Genomic DNA, 15554 nt, shown 5'->3' with positions numbered 1-15554 from the left:
AACTAATTTACCCTGATCCTTTTGCTGCATATTTTATTTTCATAAAAGTCAGAAAGGTCATTTCTGCAATCTCTTCAAGGGCCTCATCAATTTTCCAAGACCCGTTCTTAATCTTTAGATACTCAAATCCTTTCTAAAATACTCATCACACATCCTCCATCTCCTTTTTCTCTTCTTCAATTGTATACTGGCTGAATTAATTCCAGCTGTGCAACCTAAGCTGTGCTCTAACTGCTTCATGACATACCAAACCGTTGGCAAGATCGGCAGTTTCAGTCCACAGTTTCCACTGCATTTCCATTTGGACCATCTGGACAGATTTCCAAGAACTGACCAGACCCGAGACAGTGGCTGTTGGGAGACACTGGTCTTAGGTGAGTGGGTGGAGAACAAGCTTCACAGGTGCGCAGTTCATGAGCAGACAGGACTTCCCTGTGGAGCCCTATATCCCCGGGGATTTGGGGATGTCCACTCAGCTCACCACACGTCCTGTAGCAGTCTCCTATGGCTGCGGCCTTCAAGTACGTCGACCGGAAGCTGAGGCACAGCCCTTTGGCATTCCTGTTAATTCTGAGGAAAGCCAGTGGGCAAGCGGCAGGTCAAGACCCTTTGGTTGCTAGGTTTACTTTCTGGGCAGCCACCCAATTAGTCACACTTCCCCCACCCCTGACACAGGTGCAGACACCCCCAAGTCCCCCATTTCGAAGGCAGTGTAACTCAACAAAGGAGCACGGCTGCTAGCACCTGACAGACTTGGATATCATCCCGGGATCCGAAGGCTTTGGGGCCTTGGAAAATTCTTCAATCCTTAAGCCTTGGTTTCTTCGTCTATGAGATGGAGGAAACGAGCAACTAAGAAGTGAACAGCTGTGAAGTCCCTGCACCTAGCAGTTCTTAACGGCGGTAGCTGTTGAGTTTTTGGTCGATGGTCCAGTTCCCTCCACTGGGCTGCACACTGTCCTGACCAGGATCAGGCTGACCGCCCTAGATCTGGCCCCTCCTCCAACCCCAGCCAGTTGCAGGGTCATCCCCAAATGCCCTGTGCCTGGGTCCACCCGAAATGCGTTCCATCCATACCCACACCCACTTTTTTTATTTAGGAAGATTTTATTTTTTGGATGTAAAAAATTACAGCAATATATTCATGATTACTTATTATATTCAACAAATAATATTACAATCCAAATTAATTCAGACAAGTACACTTAGAACTGGTTTAGCTTCACAGCATCTAAACTGCCCCCAGAGTGCCCAAGGCAGCTCCTCCTCCCTCCCGGGACCTGGTTTCTGTTCCAGAACTAAGCAAGCGGCACATACAAGGGAACGTGGCCAGGTGGCAGGGTCTCCAGGTCAAGGCAGAGTCAAGCTCGGGCTCACAAAGCTGGGGACAGGCTATTGCAGACAGTGAGAGTCCACAGCTTAGCATAAGGAGGCCAGGAACCAGGACCTAGCTAGCTGCCAACCCCCCCGCCCCCCCCCACTTCAAGAGGAGAATTGGCTCACGCAGACCATCGCTATCTTGCGTGCACCCACTTTTAAACATGACAAGTCTGTGCTTGCATATGATGGGGTATGCAGAGAAGCACCCAGTCTTCGGCACTAACAAACTGGTCACCTATCACTTTAGTCCCCCAGGCCTCCCTGCACCATCTCAACACCATCAGCTCCCTCAACCTCCAGAAAGGAGCAATTAAAGTGCTATTTCTTCCTTTTATCTCTGGATAATGTTCAATTGAAAGCAAAATATTAATGTGCATGTGCTCCTATACTGTTATTAGAGATAAATTACAGACAGAAACAAACATGTGTGTTTCAGATCTTGGAAATCTCAACAAATTCTGTCAAGCTTTGAGCCTTCCTTTGTAGAAGAGCATTTTCAAGTGACAAGTCAACAGATGTTTAATGCTTTGTTCCGTCTACACCACAGCCCCGAGAATTACCCTCCTTCGGCTATGGAGGTCCACTGGGCAGCTCTGTGGTCAGCAACCAGGTAGCAAAGATCCAATGCGGAGCCCAAGCAAAGCCCAAGTGGACTGATCCTCTCAGCACACTCCCCACCCACCTGCTCAACCAAAAATGGCCAAGAGTCTGGCCTTCTGGGAATAGCAAGCTGAATCAGGCTTCACCACCTGCCCCCAAGGAGGCCCCACCCAAGTGGGAATCCATGGGATGAGAGCCAAGGGATTCTATGAACAATCCCTCGAGCACCTGGGGGGTCTGGCACTGCCCTTCAGGAGCAGCACGTACAGCTCACACTCAGACTCAAAAGGCCAGGAGAGTCCCATGGTGAGCACAGGAGGTCCTTGACCGCCAGCCTGGGCCCCAGGAGACCCTATCCCAACATTCAGACCGTGATGCCAGCCCTGGAAAAACAGGTCCATCCACAAAAGCAGAAGATCGGACAATTCCCCTATTAAAAGCGGCATCCAGCTGTTTGCATTCAGGAAGAGAGAGGTGCTGATTTGGAAATTACCAAAATAGAATGTCTCTCTATACAGTTATATAAGGATTTGGTTTTTAAGAAGCCAGCACATGATATTCTCCCTATGAGCTGTTCAGATGTAGATTCACACATATGCTCACAAATACACTAAGGTCAGAATTCCTTAAAGGAAAAAACAACAACAAAAACTCAGCAAGGTGCTCCCCTTCCTCCATGATTGGAACCAAGAAGTACAGTCTTTAAGATGGAGATACAGAGCTCAGGAAGGATGATTATCAGTCATTATAAAGACACTACCACACGGTGCCGTGAGAAGATCCGATGCCTGCCCTTCACATATAAATTAAGAACCTGCCGGCTGCCACCTGTGACCTGCAGTGGTAGCTCAGGCCCAGCTACCTTGTTATATTCTTCCAAGGTATGAAATAAGTCAAGACCAAGGGCAGCAGGCCAACATTTTCCCTCTGCAATCTCCGTGTAGGCTAAATGCATTACTATGCAAACTCCTTATCATTGGGCAACGTTAATAAGCAGAAGTTTTGCATATTTTAATGACTGACAGAATTCTTAGCCTTGGCCCAAAATAGCAAGCCACCTTACTAACCAAGGAGACATTTAGTAAGAGACTGGCAGAGCTCAAGGCCAAAGCATGACATGCTGACGCGATCAAATCGAAGTGTCTATGTCTGGTCCCTGGATTACATGGACCCTTGGGGTTCCCCATCTTGTCTGATAATTATAATTTGGGACTTTCCACCTGGGTCATACATACTTTTGAGGCCAGTGTGCTTCACACACAGCGTTTAGACTCATTTTGGAACAACATCCCTTGAAAGCTCAACTCTGCTAGGCAAAGAAGTCATAATCCATGACAACGAGATTGCATGGCTGGATAAACCTACTTGGACCAAGTTAATCTGCTTATTAAGGGCTAATGATTCATCTGCAGGTCTATGTTGCTGTTTGCTTCTGGAACTCAGGCCTGAGCACAGTGGTACAGCTATGATAAATCCATCACATGGAATGCTTAAGGAAAGGTCACTGGGGGGAAGGAGAGAGAAAAAAATCACATTGAAAAAACTGACTGACAAGAGGCCTGAAAAAGCCGTGTTTCAAATGTCTCTTTAAGGCACAGAAGTGCCACTGGCCCATAAACCAGGTATCCAACCTAATGGCCGTGGGATACGGGGCTAGGCAGGCCATCCTGAGAGCCCCCTTTGCTAAAGCCCCCCATTTGGCAGTAGTGTTGAAAAGCCCAGAAGAGTGAGGAGTCCAGTGGGAGCTGTGGTCAGAGCTTCATCATCAGAAACAGGGAGAGGGTACACTTCTCCTTAGACTGGCAGATGGGGAGCTTGGAGAGAAAGTGAGCTGGGCAGGAAGAGTGGGGCAATGGCAGAGGAGGCTCAGGGGGACGCATTCCCAAGGCCAGCCTCTCGGCCTGCTGCTGCCCCTGCTGACCACAGCGAGGCTGGGGCAGGGTCATTCTGGGGTGCAGATGGCAAGCTGGTCGAGGCCAGGGGCCTTATGGTGACACTGGAGGCAGTGGCTCAGCCCAAAGGCCAAAGCAAGGCTGTGGGCATTGCAGGGGAGAGCTCGGTGCCTGCCAGCGTGCGACGTGGATGGAACCCTTCTTGGCACAAAATGAGATTAGGCCAGATCAGGGGTCTCGCATAACACTATGGCGAGTGTTCAAAGTTGCTGGTGCCTGGGCCCCACTGCCAGAGATTCTCACTTAATGGTCCGGATGTGGCTGGGCAGAGGAATTTTTAAAAGTTCCCTGGTCTAATCAGCAGGAAGGTGAGGACCACTGAATGAAACCATCTCCAAGCTCCTGTCAATGTCAACGTGGAGGGTAATCTACTCCTAAACATTCCAATTACTTCCCTTACTCTCCTGCTTCAGCAAACTGGGGTGATAAAGATTCTCACCAAGCCCCAAATAATACGTTGTTTCCTTATTCCTGAATGGGATCTAATACAGTTCATTAAGGAAAAGGAAAGGGGCTCATTAGCCTGGAGAACAGATGCTAGAGAAAGACCAATACATTTTCAAGAATAAACAGATAGATGATGCATACATTCACAGTTCCACATTCGTGAATTCGCTTACTCCCTAACAATTTCTTTGTAATCCCCAAATCAATACTTGCAGTGTTTTCGCAGACATTTGCAGGCACACACAGAGCAGCAAAACATTTGAGTTGTCCAACAAGCATGTTCCCCGCTCCAGTGGAACACGGCAATGCTAGGCCTTCTTGTTTCAGCTCTCAAACTGTAAACAAGCGTCCTTTCCGTGGCAGGTTTAGCACCACGTCTTCCACATTTTTGTGCCTTTGGTGGCGATTTCACTGTTTAAAAGGGTCCCCAAGCCAAAGGCTGCAGTGCTGCCTGGTATCTATAAGTGCAAAAAGGCTGTGGTGTGCTTACGGAGAAAACGTTAGAATAGTTTCCTTCAGGCATGAGTTACGCTGCAGCTGCTGCCGAGTTCAGTGTTCACAAATCAATAATATACATCAGATAAGGTGTCTTTCAACAGAAACACCTAAAACAAGGTGTTGCATTGATCGGGTGACAACAGCGTTGTGACCAGAGGCTCGCAGGCACCTAAGCCTACATTTTCCTAGGAGTGATGGTTCAGTATCTGCTAATTTCGTGTTGGCAGTGACTTTATAGAACGTAGCTATTGTCAATAACCAGAACCGACTGTACAAACATTTTATGAGGTGCAGAAACATGAGTGAAAAACTAGCTCTGTTTTCTCCAGGAGCAAAACATAAGCTCTGAGAACAGGTGACCAGGGCAAACCTCTCCTCTGATCACCTCTATGCTCCCAAAATGGCAATGCAATTTACCATGTGGGGGAAGCGGATGTGGCTCAAGCAACTGGGCTCCCACCTACACACAGGAGGTCCCTGGTTTGGTTCCCAGTGCCTCCTAAAGAGGACAGCGAGCCAGAGCGACGGGCAGACGCAGCAAGCCAAAGCAACAAGAGACACGAGGAAAACTTAATGAGAGACAACAAAGCAGGGAGCAGAGGTGACTCAAGTGATTAAGCACCTCCCTCCCACATCAGAGGTCCTGGATTTTGTTCCTGGTTTCTCCTAAGGAAATAAGGAAGACGAATAGACACAGCAAGTGCAAACAAGGGGGTGGGGAGAAATAAATAAAAATAAGTAAATCTTTAAATAAAAATTTTCCCATGTGGCTCGAGCTTTCCCCAGAGAGAAATCCCTTTCCTGGCCCCTTCATGGCAAGGTTACCTCCCTCGTAGGGGTGAAGGAAGTAAGGGCATCATGGCCACTTCGATGACCTAAGTTCTCATGCCCCTGCAATTAGAGGTGACAAGAGGACTGAGGTTACGGCTATTACAGAACTCTGCTGACAGCTGTTAGGGAAAAAAACATGAAAACAGTCACAATACTCACATGCATGCTTTGTTACTTGTGTCTTTCTCCCACTGACCAGCCTCCCTCCCCCAAACAAAAGGAAACCAGGGTAGACCGTGAGCTGGGTCAAACCTTCCCACCTGCACCTGCGGAGTCAGTGACCAGCTTAGCAAAGAGTGGGGCTCAGAGGAGGCTGCTTGAGTAAGTCCTCCATCACCAGGCAGTAGGTTTCCCTGGGTGTCTCCCAGCAATCCAACCTTCCGCACAGGTTTAGTGTATGAGCTCTCAGTCTTGCCAAGAGAAGTTCAAGAGAAGTGAAGGTGGGAAGCGGACTTGGCCCAGTGGTTAGGGCGTCCATCTACCACATGGGAGGTCCGTGGTTCAAACCCTGGGCCTCCTTGACCCGTGTGGATCTGGTCCATGCGCAGTGCTGATACGCACAAGGAGTGCCCTGCCACACAGGGGTGTCCCCCGCATAGGGGAGCCCCATGCACAAGGAGTGCAACCTGTAAGGAGAGCCGCCCAGCGAGAAAGAAAGTGCAGCCTGCCCAGGAATGGCGCCGCACACACGGAGAGCTGACGCAGCAAGATGACGCAACGAAAAGTGACAGAGATTCCCATGCAGCTGACAACAACAGAAGCGGACAAAAGAAGAACACGCAGCAAATGGACACAGAGAACAGACAACTGGGGTGGGGGTGGGGGTGGGGGTGGGGGTGGGGAAGGGGAGAGAAACAAATAGAAGAATAAATAAAATAAATAAATCTTTTAAAAAAAGACAGAGAGAAGGGCCGAGATGCTTACCTCTTCCCGGCAAGGGTGAAGAAGAGGTAAGCATCTTAGCCCTTCGCCCAACAAGGAGTGGGGGGAGGGAGCAGTCCCTCCTCGTGGGGGAGGGGAGGGAGGAGACCGAGCAGCCCCTCCCCAGGCAGAGCTGAGCAGCTCACAGGTGTAAGGTTTACTCTACTTAAAACAGGCTGTTTGTGTGAGTTTACTTAGACATTCCTTTTTCCAAATGGAAGTTCTGTTGTCTTTATGATGATAAAAGCAATACATTTCACAACAAAAAACTTCGAATCCAGGAAATGTATTAAGTAGAAACTGAAAAAAAAAAAATGACCTATAAACCCCAGCATGAGTTTGGCATCTGCACTTTCAGATTCTTCATAGTTACACACTTCTACACATAAATACTCACATTCCTCTGCGACTGATACTGTGAAAAGAAAGAGGTTCTTTTACTAGACTATGAAATGAAATGTAGGATGTCACTTTTGGAAAACTCACCTCTATTTAGAATTATCTATGCCGTTAAGGTGGCTCTATATGCTGCCATATCAGTTAAAAACCTAATTTTAAAAATGGATCTACTATTCCACTGGATTTCATGACATTTAAAACTGATCTAATTGAAAAACAAATCCCAAAGACCAAGGGGTTGGGAAGACAACCCCTTAGGCCAGAGCTGGAATCTGGTTGTACGTGGGCATCGAGGCAAGACAGGAGGGTGGGCTCTCAGACAACGGGTCCCTGAACGGCTGGGGAGCAGGCAGGAGCTGGGGCACCTGGGCCTCTCCAGAGACTGGTTATGGAGGAAGAGTCAGAAAGTGCCAGGGAGGCATCCTGCTTTACTGCTTGCTTGGGAGCTGGGATAGAGGCCCGTAGCGGAATAACAGCATTGGCCGCATCCAGCAGTGCCCGAGCCCGATGCTGCGCTGCGAGCCAGCCGCAGGGGTGCGAGGGGGAGCCAGGGACCCTTCTGAGGGGCTGGGGGCCATCAGGGAGCAGCTGCTGCCGTGGGTCAGCTCAGAACCCAGAGCTGCTACCCCGGGTAAAGCTGGTGCTTTGGGGTTGGGGAACGAGTCGGGCTGGACATGAGTAGTGTCACTTAAACCTTAGAGATTCAAGGCGCCTACATATCTTAGCACCTTTTGACTTACAGCCACTAAGCTTTGCTGGTGCTGAGTCAGGACCCAGCAAGGAAAGCCTCAGGGGCACCGGCATGGAAAGCAGAGCTGGCCTTTGGGCAGTGAGAAAATAAAATGTCATATATGATTCCACTTTCATGAAATACCTAGAATAAGCAAATTCACAGGTAACCAGGGTTTGGGGTTGGGAAATGGGAGTTGTTCATCGATTAATGGGTACAGAGTTTCTGCCTGGGTTCATGACAAAGTCTTGGTAATGGATGGTGGTGATGGTAACAATGTGCAAATGTTGTTGAGACCACAGAAGCATACACATGAAGTAGGCTAAAAAGAGGAGCTGTATGTTACCACAAAAATTTTTTTTTAATGTCATAAGATCCCATGAGTCAGAAATCTTCATTTCCAGTTCTCATACCCCCTCATCATAGACCTATTTTACTCTGGAAATAGTATTCAACTCACTCAGAAAAGGTGGCCCTAAAAAGGTGGGTATAAATCTATAATTTGTAAGATGATGTACTACAAAGTCTACTATTTAAAGGACCCTAAGGGGAAGTGGATGTGGCTCAAGTGATAGCATCTCCACCTACCATATGGGAGGACCCGGGTTCGATCCCTAAGTCCTCCTGGTGAAAAAGAAGAAGAGAAAGTGTGCCTACACGGTAAGCCAGTGCCTGGGTGGCGAGCTGAGTGCCCGTGTGGTAAGCCGAGTGCCTGCACAGTGAGCTGAGTGCCTGTGTGAGTGCCACATGGCGAGCCAGGGCCTGTGTGGCAAGTCAAATGCCTACGCAGTAAGCCAGGTGCCCGTGCAGCAAGTTGAGTGCCCACACAAGTGAGTCACACAGAGCAAAATGATGACGCAACAAAAGAAAGATGAAGTGGAGGGCCAAGGTGCAGCACGGCAGAAACCGGGAACTGAGGTGGTGCAATTGACAGGGAACCTCTCTCCACATCAGAGGTCCCCAGGATTGAATCCCGATGAATCTTAGAGAAGAAAGACAAGAGGAGAAGACAAACAGAAAAACAGATACAAAATATCACACAGTGAACAGAAACAGACAGCAAAAAATGGCGGGGGTGGGGTGGGGGCAAAAAAAAAATAGAGAAAGGACCCTAAGGTGAAGAACCTATATTTAAATTTAGAATTATACCTTCATTTGTATATATTTTGCAAAAACACTGTTTTCCAAATACTAGGCTCTCTTAAAGCGAAATGCACCTCCAACATCCACTATTACTTCCTTCCTTTCTCTAAAAAAACTTGAAGTTGCTGAGGATATGTCACCATTAACTTGCTCACCATATTCAACAAATAAGTTTTGATAATATTGGTGTTGACTTGGCAAATTTTGAAGCCAAGATCCCAGATGTTCCTTTTAGCAAAGTCACATCAGAGTGTGCTCACTTGAAAAACAAACTATTTTTCTCCCCATACATATGTGCTCACAGATGAAGAAATGAAAGTCAGCTGTCACCTTTTCATAAAAGCTACACTAGAGTCTTAAAGAAAACCCGGCTTTTCCCTTCACCTGAAGGAAAGTTCATTAGATTTGTACCTAGCTTTAGTTTCCAGTGGTCAAAAGCTTTGTCCAGCAGCCAAGGCACTGATGAAATTAAATGGGGCTCTTGCTTGCTCACCGGACAATGGCTACTTGTAGAATATGAAAGAAACAGGAGGCAAGAACAGTGGACTCTGACGTGCTGCCCGGACCACCAGGCCAAGTAACTGCACAGTAGCTCATCCCCCATGATGCCATGGAGCAAAAGCAAACAGCTGGCTTGCTTTATGCAAGAAAAACATCTCTTCTTCCAGCCATAGTTTATATAGCTTTTATGACTAAAGCCACTTCCTTAACAGAATATGCACTGAAGCCATTAAAAATACACAGGGATGGAAAGTGGCTGTGGCTCAATCAGTTGGGCTCCCATCTACCATATGGGAGGCCCGGGTTCGTGTCCTAGGGCCTCCTTGTGAAGGCAGGCTGGCCTGCACGCTGCAGAGAGCTGCCTAGCCCGCCAGCGCCTCAGAGAACAGACTCAGCAAGGTGATCCAACAAAAAAAGGGAGACAAGCAAAAAAAACACAGAAGAGCACACAGCGAATGGACACAGAGAGCAGACAGCATGCAAAAAGCCACAAGGGGCAGGGAATAAACAAAAAACAAAAAACACAGGGATCACCTTAAAGAAAATAGATTGTCTTTAAGAAAATGAGGGTGTTTCGTTCAAGAAGCAGACAAAACGCTATGAACCTCACTTGGAATCTGGCTACATTTTAAAATCTCCAACGAAGGAGTCAGGAAAAAAAAAAAAATTAAAATCAATATATCAAGAGTTGAAAATCGGCTTATTCAAATAAGAGCTGTTTCTATATTTTTATACACGGGTCAAGAAAGCGACTTTCTAAATGTTTATAGAGACTACAAAGACATTCAGCCTGCCCATGTTTACTTTCGTTTCAAGGGTTCTCATCCAACTTGCCAACTCCTAGAAAACCAAAATGTGAGGTTATTTCAACGTGTAGGACTGTTAGAGCAAACAGACGTGTTACCAGGGTTTAAAAAGCGGCCAGGCGCTCACCTCCTCGGGGCCTCCAGTCCATCCTGCCCACTGCCGCCCTGCCCAGCTCATAAAAACACCCTCTCAGCATATGTCAGTCCCCGACTTGGAAAGTCCACAATGACCGACTCTGGAAACAAGTTCAAACTCCTTCCCTGACAAAGGGACTAGAATGGGAGGTCAGCAAACAGCAGCTGATGTGGACGTCCTGAAGACATCTGCCCAGCGGCCAGGACATTCCGGGCCTCACGGAAATAAAGACCCAGAAGAAAAACGAGACGATGCCGCCATGTTTGTTGCCAAGTGACAGAAAAGCCAAGGGCTGAGGATCAAAGGCAGCCAGCCCCAGAATGCCAGCCTTCAGGGAGAATGCATTGCCTTGCTGGCACCTTGACCTTGGACTTCTTGTAGCCTCAAAACTATGACCTAATACATTCCTGAGGTTTAAGCCAACCAACTGTAAACAGCTGGGAAATGAAAACACTGAGCCAGGAGGGGTGGGTGGCTGGGAATCCAGCACCTGGGCCCAGTCTTCAAGGACTAGACAGACCAGGTTGGGATGTGTGGAAGGAGAGAGGGGAGGGCACATGTGAGCTCAGCAGCTCACAGGAGAACTATGAGGCTAATTGGGAGAAGGAGGATCAAGGAGTAAACATTGGGACAGGCTTCTTACACAACAGGTCTTACGGAGCCAAATAGGATGGGGCGGGGATTACCCTGAAGCAAAGTCCTGTGTCAAAGAAAGAGCCCAGTGAGAGCCAGGAGACTGACTTCCCATCAGATGCCTAGGGTTTGTTCTGGGAGGAAACTGACAGAGACATTGGGCTTGAGAGACCCCCAAGAGCCAAGTGAACAAACTGGCTCCATGCACAGATTGGGAGTACGGGGCTAGGAGCTGGCACTGCCGTGAACAGACAAGTGCACTGCATAACCACATGCACATGCGTGTGCACATACATGCATGCAGTGACTCGGTGTGACACAAGGAGAACAAAGGACATGCTGAAGCTGCCAGAACAGTGCGAGGTTTATGTAGGGCAGCAAGGGCCTGGACGCAGTAGGTGTTCTTGGGCAGAGGCTGATTGTAACTTGTTACTGAGCCTTTAGAAGACCCACAGTGACAGTTCCATGAGTACCTGAGTCCACTGTCTGGTGGACCCCTGGCCTCCGCTCATCTTCAGGGAACGTGTTTTTATCCTGGAGCCTCCACTCTGCCTTGGGATGGGACCTTCTCAAATACTCCAACCCTGACCTTGGCCCTGAGCTTCAGTGGCCTTGCCCTGAGGACTTACTAGTTGGAAGAAAGACATCTACATGCTAAAGACTGTCTAATCCAAGTGCACTTTTTTAAAAAAATTAGAAAGCAAATTGGAGACTCCTCTGTGACCAGCTCTATGGGGTTTGCAGTACAAAGACCGGAGATGGATGGAAGGAAGCCAAGTCCTGCCAGGGGTGAGCTCCTCTCCCTGAGGCCACAGTCCCCAAAACCTCAGATGCCAATGAGAGCTCATTTAATTAAAACCAGTGGGGAGCCAGGCGGGTTAGTTAACTTCCATGCCGGTATTTAACAGTACCTTAGGAGGCTGCTTTCCCAGTAATGACAGGCGCATAAACGCTCCCCTGAGTTTCTCCCTTGGTTTCCAGCCTGACCTTTCTCTGTTCTGAAGTGCCTTCATCAGAAATAGATTTTGACAGCTTGGAAACTGCATGTAATTATAATAGCAAGTTTGGGATTGGTGGGGTTTTAGAAATCTTTTGTCTAGGAGTTTTTTTCAGATTAACCATGGTCCCCCGCTCTCTAGGGGCGTATGGAAATAAAGATTGATGCCTTCCTTGTCTATCTAGTTTCAAGCAGCAGCATCCTGTTTCCTATCAAGGGTCTTGAACCCTCATGTTTCTTCCTGGAACATGAGGAGTTTTAAAGATGCCTTGTTACTCCTTGGCCACCAATGTTTTATCTCTTCACTGAAAGCTGAATGGGAACTGGTCACAGATGAATTATCGGTCTCAGGATGAAGTTAAGAGATGTCCCAAGAGTGACCAAATCTTAGTTCAAAAGAAAATTCAGAACCTGCTCCACCGTCTCTTCAACCCCCAAATCCAATCTCTCTCCTAAGCTGCAGGGAGGTGCCACCAACTCTGCAAAGCTGTCCCTGACATTTCCTGAATTCCTATGGCATTTGGTATTTTTATCACTCCATTTGGAAACAGCCATATCTAAATACTTGTAGACTAGTTGATTTTATTTTTATTATTTTACACCCTGTATCTCAAACCTGACAGCAAATACCTTGAGGATAGACAACTATGCCTTCCCTTCTTTGAAACCCCTTCAATGACTAGCACATTACCTTGCACATAGTAGGTGCTCAATCTTAAGTGTAACAGGAACAAACATCTGCAGTTACAGCTGGCCCAGGAGGGGTAAGGACAGATCTTAACCGCTTAGGCCAGTGAGATTAACATTTCTCTGTGGGATTCCTTCAAGACTCTTGAATCAGCAGAATCAGCAGAAACCCAAGCCAGTTCAGGAACGAGGCTGAAAACCAAGGCAGGGACTGGAGATTCATCTAGATCACGGAGGGTCAAATTCCTTTCGAATGGCAGAATGCTTTTTTCCCCCCAAACTAAATCTTATACCAAGTCCCCAAAATAAAACCGATTAGAACAATTATAAACGTCATGTTTGAATGTATATTATTTACTGATAAGTTACTCACTGTGAGAACACTGAAGCTAGTTTGACGTTCAAAGAAATCAGAAACCAGGAGTTGTGGATGTGATTTCTCGTCTAAAGTCAATCTCAGCATCCAGTTTCTTTGGGTCTTGGTTATACAGATGGCTATAACCCCAGGTGACACAGATAAGTAGGTGCCAGTGGCTAATTGTTTCTAAACATCTTGTCTTGCAATCTCAGAGTCTGCCCCAAATCAAATTAGGGGCTAATTAGTGCATAAGTTAATGTATAAATGGTCACCAGTGTGTTAGGATTTGCGATGGATCACTCTCGAGTTTGCATTTTTATGACAGTTTTAAAAACGTATCACATATATCGATATGTATATATTAAAAATTATACCTCAAAATGTTAAACACAGAATTACTATATGACCAGCAATTCTACTCCTAGGTATATAATCCAAAAACTTGTCCACATAAAAACTTGAACATGAATGTTGACAGAAGCATTACTGACAACAGACAAAAAAGTGGAAACAACCCAAATATGCATACAGATAAATAAAATGTGATCTATCATACAAAGGAATATTATTCAGCCATGAAAAGATATGAAGTACTGATACGTGCTACATTATGAACCTTGACAACGTAATGCTTAGAGACAGAAGCCTGTCACAGAAAACCACATCGTGAATGAGAATTCATATGAAATGTCCAGAGCAGGCAACTCCATAGAGACAAAGTAGACTAGTGGGTGCCTAGGGCTGGAGGTGACGGGGTGTAGAATGGGAGTGACTGTGAATGGCCACAGGGTTCCTTTCTGGGGGTGACAAAATGTTCTAAAATTAGACTGTAGTGATGGCTGCAGAACTTTGTGAAAATGCTAAAAACCATTGAACTGTATACTTTAAATGGATATACTATATGGCATGTGAATCACATCTCAATAAAGCTGTTACTATATATGATGTGTAGAACCTATAGAGAGAAGCACATATACTGGAAAAAATAGAGCGTGAAAAGGAGTCAACCATTTGTGGGGCTCAAGCCCTTGCTAAAATCCTTAGAGCTCTGGACAATACAATTTGAAAACTATTTATCAGGTTCAATTTCCTTTTTACAAGAGATATGGAGACAGAAAGTAAGTGACCTGCCCGGGACAGAGCCACAGGGTGGGAGAATAAGGGCTAGGAATCAGACTAATATTAACAGCCATGCTTTTTCCTTCCTAACGTAGGTGAAACCGGTCATGTCTGTGGCTGTTTCAGGCTGCAGCAGCAGGTACCAGCATTCTAGAAGCAGCCACAGTGGGTATGGGCATACCCCCAGCCGAGCAGGGCCAGCTCCTGCTCTCCTGGGGGGCTTCAGATTCTCCCACAACTCCCACATAATTTCCAGCACCCCTTTCCCCTTTTTATTGTGGAAAAACAAAATCTACCGTTTTAGCCATTTTTAAGTGTACAACACAATGGCATTAATTGCTCTTCCAAGTTGTTACCATCCCTACCATTCGTTACTGAAACTTTTCTTCACCTCCTTCACCTGCGCCAGGTAACCTGTGTTCTACCTTCTGTCTCTGAACGTGCCTATTCTAGATAATTTCATAGAAGTGGAATCATACTATACTTGTCCTTTTGTGCCTGTCTTTTTTACTGAGCATGTTTTCAAGGGTCACCCATGTTACAGCATGTATCAAAATCTCATTCCCTTTTATGGTTGAACAATATTCTGTTGTATGGACATACCACATTGTGTTTATCCATTCATGGGCTGATGGACACTTGGGTTTTTGCCATCCTTTGGCAAATGTGAATGGCACTGCTATGAATATTGGTATACAAGTATCCATTTGAATCCCTTCTTTCAATTCTTTGGGGTATATATGTAGTGGTGGAATTCCAGGGTTGTATGAAAATTCTATGTTTAATTTTCTGAGGAGCTGTCAAACTGCTGTGCCATTTTACATTCCCACTGGCAGGGCAGTTGCCAAGACTCCTTTTCCTACATAACTCAGCTTAAAAACACTTTGCCTCAAGCCTTGCACCACTAAACACCTCTTGGCACAAGCCCTCCCTCCCATCCCCTGGCTTGCTGCACCCCTCCAGAAGAGAAAGGAATGCTCCTTATTGCACACGCCCATTTACTGTTTGCCTGGAAAACTCCAATTTCCATAACCTCCCATTTTCCTAGCCTCTGGTTTTAACAGCCGATTGATACTGCTTGCACAGGGTGAATCCACAAGCACCTTTGGTCATCAGAGAGATGACAATACACCTTCCACGGAGCTGTTGTCAGAGTCTAGAGAGGAGATTAATTTTTTAACAGCTCCTTCAGAGCCTCTTGAAGATATATTATTAGTACATCTGCCTCACCATATACATAATTAGCAACCACAGTTCTAATTACCAGGCTGGTCAGGAAAGGTTTTCAAAGTGAATTTGCAGCATGAGAGCTGTGCCTAAAACCACATGAATATTCAGTTAGATGGAATGCGGATTCAACTGCTTACTGGATCCTTTGGCAAGAGCCTATTCCAGCAATCTGAATGTATGCTTTAT

General features: G+C 46.5%; 1 protein-coding gene across 1 annotated transcript in view; it reads right to left on the bottom strand.

Moving 5' to 3' along the window:
• The window catches only part of CABLES1 (Cdk5 and Abl enzyme substrate 1), a 111556-nt gene that overhangs the window by 68336 nt on the left and 27666 nt on the right, over positions 1 to 15554 (bottom strand).

Source organism: Dasypus novemcinctus, chromosome 16, assembly GCF_030445035.2.
Source record: "Dasypus novemcinctus isolate mDasNov1 chromosome 16, mDasNov1.1.hap2, whole genome shotgun sequence".
Lineage (NCBI taxonomy): Eukaryota > Metazoa > Chordata > Mammalia > Cingulata > Dasypodidae > Dasypus > Dasypus novemcinctus.
Note: the sequence above shows the minus strand (reverse complement) of the source record. Positions and strands in the feature narration are given on the sequence as shown.